General features: G+C 48.7%; 1 protein-coding gene across 1 annotated transcript in view; it reads left to right on the top strand.

Annotated features, from left to right (window-relative positions):
• Nucleotides 1-6: 6 nt before the first annotated feature.
• FBXW8 (F-box and WD repeat domain containing 8) overlaps nt 7-8,289 on the top strand; it is a 114,573-nt gene continuing 106,290 nt past the window's right edge. The window contains exon 1 of the mRNA XM_077766033.1: nt 7-65. The gene's annotated coding sequence lies outside the window, so the exon portion shown is untranslated. The remainder of the gene's footprint in view (nt 66-8,289) is intronic.

The following is an 8,289-nucleotide window of genomic DNA, read 5'->3' as shown; positions in this document are numbered from 1 at the left end:
CCACCCCTGCCCGCGAGGGCGCCGGGGGCGGGGAGCAGCTGGTGGACCAGCTCATCCGCGACCTGGTGAGTGGCTTCAGCCTCCTGCCCAGCTCCGGGCCTGCCCCGGCCACACACCCCTGCAACGAAGTGGAAAGCAACTGAGCCACCCCGGGTCTGTGCATGCAGAGAGTAGCTCTGCAAGTGGTAGTTTTCCCACCCTGGGGTGACTTTGTTTCAGACCTTTTTTGGATACCACCACGGGGTTGGGGGCGTTGCAATCGAATCTAATTCGATTGGAAGTCAGGGATCCTCTCGAACATGCGGCAGTGCATAGACAGCGCCCAGAAATAAACGATCCAGCCCAAAATGTCAGTAGCCGCTTGAGAACTCCTGCTTTCCAAGAACGCCTATAACTTAACGCCTACAACTTAACTTTTCCCTTTAGGGAGGGAAGAGATCTGGGGACGGATAGGAAGCTATTATTTTTANATTGTACATGTATTCAAAAACAAAGCAGGAGGGGCGCCTGGGTGGCTCAGTCGGTTGAGCGTCCTTCTTCAGCTCAGGTCATGATCTGGCGGCTCATGAGATCAAGCCCCACATCAGGCTCTCTGCTGACAGCTCAGAGTCTGAAGCCTGCTTCAGATTCTGTGCCCCGCCCCTCCCAAGCTTGGGTTCTGTCTGTCTCTCAACAATAAACATTAAAAAAAAAGAAAAATAAAAAAACCCAGGAAAAGAAAAATCCTTTGGGCACTACCATTAACATGGGGGTTCTTATCACTTTGTGTGCATGGATCCTTTATAAGGATCTGAAGAGAAGCTGGGGGCCCTTTACAAAGTTGGCATGGTCAGGATCACCTGAAACACCTCCATGGTTAAGGGTTAGGACAGTACAACAGGGGTTAGTGGTTCAACTTAAATCAGGCTTAAAGGTTTTACAGCTTCCCAATTTAGAGTAATTCTGTAATTGGCAAGCTGTTTCGAGAAATAATGGCGTATTTAACATGTAGTTCTAGTTACATAACCTTAATAGCTATAGGAGTTTTCACCAAGTTTCTGGCCCTGTGCTCTGCCTATCTCTAAGTTGAGAGAAGGTGTGTGTGTGTGTGTGTGTGTGTGTGTGTGTGTGTGTGGTGTGTTTTACAGGCTCTCAGACAATTTTATTTTGAGAGCTAGCATGAGTGGGGGAAGGGCAGAGACAGAGGGAGACGCAGAATCTGAAGCAGGCTCTAGGCTCTGAGCTGTCAGCACAGAGCCTGATTGGGGGGGGCGTGCTCGAACCCACGAACCGTGAGATCATGACCTGAGCCCAAGTCGGACACTTAACCCACTGAGCCACCCAGGTGCCCCTAATGTGACAGTTCTTGTATATCTGAACATTCTTGCTGGTGTCCCTTCTGCTTCTGGGAGAAGTGGGTCGTCACTGAGGAAGTCTGGCAGATGTAAAAATCTTTGAATGCCTTGGGAAGGCGGTTTTGCCCCAGAGAAGCTGGTCAGGCCAGTCCAGGTCTATGCAGAAGTTATTCCCAGGGAAGTAGATTTGCAGACAAAGGCCAGACCAGCTCATGGAGGTAGAGAGAAACAGGAAGATGGATTGTTAGGACGGAGGTACAGTTGGGGGCCTGCCAGTTAAAATCCAACCTAGTGAATGCGGCAGTGTCTTCAGGCTTCATAAGCAGTGCTAGGATGCACATACTGTTAGTCTCCTTTATGAATGAGGATCTTCAAAGACGTTTTCTGTAACTACCTCAGGGGTACCTGGATGATAAGTTCTGGGGATTGAATTTAGATCCAGGTGTGTCAGACACTAAATTTCACCAGCCAGGAGTTTTGCACACCTGACTGGGTGTAAGAATCCCCTTTGCCTTATTAAAAGATAGGTTCTGGTCTGTCCCTAGAACTGCCTAACCAATATCCAGAGGAGGCTTCTGGAAATGGGATGGTTGGAAGGGTCAGGCAATTTTGAGACCCTGTTCTCTGCTATACAGCTTCCCTTGGTTTAAACCGTCTTGACTCTTAAAGGCTTTCTGACCCCCATACTTCTGAGGGCTAGGCATTGATACCAAAAATATGGAGCCCTAAATGAAGTATTCTAGAAATGGAAGAGGCCTGCTTACTATAGGATCCAAGGGGCACACTGGCATCAGAGTTAAAAAAAACAAACAAACAAACCTGCCCTGGAATGCATGCCCATGATCCCTTATGTCTGCAGAATCCCCGCATTAGGTACCGCTGGGCTCTGCAGCCTATGAGCACGCAACCTTCAGGGCACTTTTTGTTTTTAAGTACTTTACAGTCATCATGGCTATAAGTAAAATCACTTGCTTTCTCCTTGGTACCGCTTCGCTTTAAGGGTTTAAAGACCTTCCGTTCTCCCAACAACCCTCTTGCAGGGCTTTATTAGCCCCATTTGTCATATGGGCATTAAGAAGGTATTCAGGGGCAGTCAACCCACCCAGTATCTTAATGTGAGAAATGATGGTAACCTCTATGGAAAAGGCTTGGATTCCTACATCAGTGGTTGTAAGCCCCAAAGCCCGGAGGTCAGGCAGATAATGCAAACGAGCAAGGTAGCCTAGGTATGGCTCGTTCCATCCTGTTTCCTAGTTCATCAGGCGTCTTGTTATGTATATTTTTTCCACATTCCGGTCACACACCTGTAATGCTTTGATTGCTGATGGCCAGCTTTTTTCTTTTTTTTTTTAACTACCCAACTTGGGGTTCAAACTCACAACCCCAAGACCAAGAGTCACATGCTCCACCAACTGAGCCAGCCACACATGTGTGTGTGAGTTCATTACAGGTCTCCTCATCCAACAGTGAGCCCTGGGTGGCTTTCTCAGAGTTAGCAGAGCGAGAGGAAGGCCTGCTGTAGTGCCCGCGCGCCTCCAGAGCCTCTGCCCAGGTCACCCTGGTTTGTCATGTTGGCCCGAGCAGGCCATGTGGCCAAGTCCGAATTCAGGTGGAGTCGCCCAGCCTGCACACAGGGGGGAACGAACGAGGCAGGGGCCATTAATACCATCTATCACTTGGATTCTTCCCGTTTGTAACTGTTGGTAACGAACACAAAAACAATTTTCAGTACTAACACTGTGGGTTAACTGAAACCTGCGGGCCGGGTCTGCCTTGGGTCAGGAGCTCGTGATCTTTGCCTTTATTTTCTAAAGAATCCTTATTTGACCCACACCGGACTCCTGGAAAGGAAGGTTTAGTTCCATTTGAGACTCTGCAGAAACTGACAGGTTGATCCAGTTGACATGAAAGAGAAATAAAAATCTGGTACCACTTCATCACATCACCTCTCTTTAGGGCTTAACCGCCTCCTCCCGCCACCTTCGGTGCGCTCTGTTGTGCCGATGCACCCTGTCGTGCTGCATCTGATGCACCCCTTCCACTTCAGAGTGTTGTCCGTATCCTCACTAAGTGAGAGCCCGCCAGTGAGTTAGGAGTCAAGAGTTCCTTTGCCTTTTGGGGCGCCTGGGTGGCTTAGTCGGTTAAGCGTCCGACTTTCGCTTAGGTCATGATCTCGCGGTTCGTGGGTTCGAGCCCCGCGTCGGGCTCTGTGCTGACTGCCAGCTCAGAGCCTGGAGCCTGTTTCAGTCTGTGACTCCCTCTCTCTCTGACCCTCCCCTGCTCACGCTGTCTCTCTCTCTCTCCTAGAAATAAATAAAAAATATAAAAAAAAAAAAAAGAGTTCCTTTGCCTTTTGAGGAGTTAGGTGAACAGCGCTGCCTTCACAGCGTCGTCTGGCTCGCTGCCGGCCGGACCTTCGATGCACAAGCACAGCTGAGCTCACAACTCAGAAGTGAGTCCTCTTGAGCCCATCTTCTCTTGTGAAGCTTTAACATAACGGCCGAGAAGCCATGTGCTTTTAGGTTGCTGAATGGGAGTATATAACCTGTCTGTTTAGTGTAGGGTTTTTTAACTGGCCAAAGAAATGCTACAGCCCTGGACAGGATCTCAGAGGCAGTAGGCACTTTCTTCTCTTCCGTTTCCCTCCATAAACTCCAGCTTCTCCTAGGTCATGGGGCACTTGAGCATAATTGCAAGTATGCTGCTTTCTTGTTATTTGTGATGTCCAGTTACTCGGTCCCGTTTTTATTTAGGTGATGTGTCTGGCTTGGAGCTATAAGAAGTCAGCACCAAACTCAGTGGTTTAAAAAACCCAAACTGGAATCTACTGACTCAGATGACCGAAAATTCCAGATGCCTGAAAATTCTTGGTCTGGGTGCTTAGACAGTGCACCTTAAAACCTCTGCGGTCCTGCTTTCCTTTTTTGTTTATTTATTTAGAAAGAGTACGCGTGAGTGGGGGAGAGGGCCAGAAAGAGGGAGAGAGAATCCCAAGCAGACTCCACCCTGCGCTTGGAGCCTTACACAGGGTTCGATCTTACAACCGTGAGATCATGACATGAGTTGAAATCAAGAGTCGGACGCTTGGGGCGCCTGGGGGGCTTAGTCGGTTGAGCGTCCGACTTTCGCTTAGGTCATGATCTCGCGGTTCGTGGGTTCGAGCCCCGCGTCGGGCTCTGTGCTGACTGCCAGCTCAGAGCCTGGAGCCTGTTTCAGTCTGTGACTCCCTCTCTCTCTGACCCTCCCCTGCTCACGCTGTCTCTTTCGCTCTCTCTCCTAGTAATGAATAAAAAAAACATTAAAAAAAAAAAAAGAGTCGGCCGCTTAACCGACTCAGCCACCCAGGCGCCCCCTCCTTTTGTTGTCTCTATTCACAGGAAGATTCTCCCCTCCTTGAGCTAAAATGACTACCAGCAGCTCCAGATTTCCCTTCTCCCTGCTTCTAACCAGGAGAAAGGAAGCGTCTGTTTTCTGTAGAAGTTATGAACTTAAATTCCCATTGGTCCAGACTGGGTCATGTGTTCCTCCTCGGGCCAATCACGGGCTGACTCAAGTTGGTCAGTCTTGTATCCACGGCCCACACCCCTGATGATCAGGGTGGCGGGGTCAGCCTCACTGAACCATGTGGTCCAAGCGGGGGAGTGGGGTGGCTTCCTAAAGAAGAGGGAGTGGCTATTGGGCAAGAAACAGCAGAAACAACAGATGTCCATCTTAGGTGGGTGCTGGGAGCAGCCGTAGCTATAAGAATGTATGTGTTTTCTAATCACCAAATGTATTTGTTGATCAGCTGGGGGCTGAGGAATCAGTAGTTAACAGAATGGACACAGTCTCTGACCCGAGAAGCCCATAGTCTTGCTTCTTTTAACTAAAAGCATAACATTAATGAAAGCAATAGGCCTGGTTACAAGTCTAGGCTCTGGAGTTAGACCCAAGTTCAAATTCAGACTCTGCTAACTACCTGTTTGACCTTGGGCAAGTTAACTTACCCTGCCTTACTTATCAAATGAGGATCATGCTAATGCCTGTCTTGTGAAGAGACTATGAAACAAAACCTGGAATGTTCTAGCACAAAGCCTAGCATACAGTGAGCAACCAGCAAATTCAAGCTGGTCCTATTATTTAAAAATTTTTTAAATGTTTATTTTTGAGAAAGAAAGACACAGAATCTGAAGCAGGCTCCAGGCTCTGAGCTGGCAGCACAGAGCCCCATGCAGGGCTCAAACTCATGAACCACGAGATCATGACCTGAGCCAAAGTGGGGCATTTAACCGACTGAGCCACCCGGGCACCCCAAAGCTGGTCCTGTTAGGATCATTAGTATTGCAGGAGAGCTCACTGCTCACTTCCTCTCTGCTAAGACTTCTCACTGTTCAGCCCCTTGCTGCCCTCCTCCTTGGATTGGAAGTCCCTGAGGGGCGGGGTCTCCGTCTTACTCCTGTGCCCTCACCTGTAGTGCTCAGTGTGTAGGGATCCCACCTATATCTGCTGCACTGAAATAACATGGGCCGAATTCCTGTCTCCAACAGCAATGTTACAAAGAGGTTCTAGGGTTAGGACCCCTGTGAACATTCAAACATTCTTCAAGTTAAGATTGGGGTTTTCAGGCCTGATACAGGTTTATTAGTGCTGGCCAACCTGTATTGTCCCCCATGTTGATAGTCGGTTTGTCATAACCGACAGCTGAGCTATCAGCAAGGTCAGTTTGATGGCTTAGCTTCCTTCTGGTTTTGAGTTAGAAATGAGTGAGGAAACTTTCAGTAAGGCAAACAGAATACAGTGTAAGCTCCTGAGCTGACTTAGCTGGGACAGCTTCCCTTCCTCTTTGCTGTCCTCTGCCTTGTCTTTAATGTTCATGTGTTAATTCCTCCCTGATCCCTCCGGCCCCGATTCCTCTTCCTTCTTCCTTTCCCTCAATGGAAAAGTTCTTACTGTCAATGTGATTCTTTTTTTTTTTTTCTTTTCCATGTTACAAATTAGCAGGTGTCTGCTTGGGCACTTTGAAATGGCCTCTGTGTATATGAGAACAACTTGTAACTTAGGCCATCTCTTCACTGGAAGATTCTGCTGGTGGAAGCAACTTGGGCTTCATTTAGTCCACAAATATTTACCAAATGGCTTCTCAGTACTAGGCACAGTTCTAGGCATTGAGGATACAGCCACCAACAAGATGGAAAAGATCCATACCTTTACACAACTTACACTCTGGAGAGAGGTAGACAATGAACAGATACTTGTCAGGTAGTGGTCTGGAGAAAAATTAAGCAGGTAGGAGGAATAGAATGTGTAAGTTTTGGGGGAGAGGCTATAGTTGTAAATAGCACTGTTGAAGAAGGCCTTCCTGGAAGGCTCACACTTTGTGGAAGGAGATGAGGGAGCAAGCGTGAAGAGATCTGGGGGAGGGGGTTCTAGGCAGAGAACGGCAAATGTGGAGGTTTGTGCTGGCCAAGGCCAGCTGGCCTTGTGGCCTGTGTGACCTACGGGATTTAAAATTCTTAATCATTTTGGGGGCACCTGAGTGGCTCAGTCGGTTAAGTGTCTGACTTTGGCTGATGTCATGATCTCCTGGTTCATGAGTTTGAGGCCTGCATCAGACTCTCTGCTGTCACATGAAGCCAGCTTCAGACCTTCTATCCCCCTCCCCCACCCTCTCCAGCTCATTCTCTCTCTCTCTTTCAAAATAAACTTTAAGGATTTTATTTTTTAAATCATTTTCAAACAAGGGCCTCCCCTGTTTGGTTTTACGTGGGGCTCTAGACGATACAGCCGAACCTGGTGGTAGGCATGGCCTTGGAGTGGTTAGGACCCTTGAAGTGAAACTATTTGCTCTTGTTACAAATAAATCCATGTGCACACTGGTCCAGGCTTCTGGCTAGGGAGCTCCTCCTTCACCTACCTTACCTCCTTTCTGGGTCCTTAAGCCCTGATCCCAGTTTATTTTTTGTTATTTTTTTAATTTGTATTTATTTTAAGAGAGAATGAGCAGGGGAGGGGCAGAGAAGGAGAGAGGGTGAGAATCCCAAGCCGGCTCCATGCCCATCGTGGAGCCTGATGCGGGGCTTAAACTCACAAACCATGAGATCATGACCTGAGCCAAAATCTCGAGTGGGATGCTTAACTGACGGAGCCCCCCAGGCACCCCAGTTCCCAGTTTAAACTCCCCCTTGGAGGCAGAGGCCCCGCCTCTTCCTCCTCACACCCACTTCTTTCACTGCCATGCCCAGCACTCACTGCCCATCCTTTAGGTTGGCACCTTCTGCTTCCATCCCTTGCCAAAGTGCCCGGCCGAATCCTACCAGTAGGTGGTGAATGAGAATCGTCCTTGAAGTTGGAAAGCCTGTTTAAAAAACAACAACCACCTCACGGACCTTAATCGTGCGTCTGCTGTGTGCCAGGCACTGCTGCGTGCCAGGCACTGCCGCTTGGCCTGTGCAGGGTCATGGTTGAGTTCTGCCCCTGCGCGTGCGGTCAACAGAAACCTAAACCTTTTTCGCTCTTTCTCCTTGCGAGTCACGGGCATTAGATTAGAGGTGAAGACAGAACTTGGCCTTTGGGGACTCCTCCTGGCACGGCTTTTTGGAGAAACGGTCTTCAAGCTCTACATAGCTGACTTCTAATGGACTCTGGAGTACCTCGGGGGACCGTGTGTGCCTCCCTTCATAGGCTCCTTCCTGTTTTTCAGCTGTTATGTGACGATGACTTCTCTCTCAAAAAGGTTTGAGCCGCGTGAGTGTAGACATCCTTTCTTAGCACCTCCTCTGCCCCCAGCCCCTGGGATGACCCTGATTTCAGATAGTGTTTTGAACACCACACCCCTTATTTCAGAAGTGTATTGCTTTCCTGTGTCTGTGAAAGTATCACAAAGTCACTGCAAAATCCTTGGAGACTTCCGAAGAGAAAGAAAACAAATCTTGTGATGCGGTGGTTTGGAAGCTCCTGCTGCTGTTAACGCTGGGTC

This window comes from Crocuta crocuta, unplaced genomic scaffold (assembly GCF_008692635.1).
Source record: "Crocuta crocuta isolate KB4526 unplaced genomic scaffold, BGI_CrCroc_1.0 scaffold339, whole genome shotgun sequence".
NCBI classification, from domain to species: domain Eukaryota; kingdom Metazoa; phylum Chordata; class Mammalia; order Carnivora; family Hyaenidae; genus Crocuta; species Crocuta crocuta.
The sequence above is the reverse complement of the archived record's forward strand: the minus strand, read 5'-3'. Positions and strand labels throughout refer to the sequence as shown.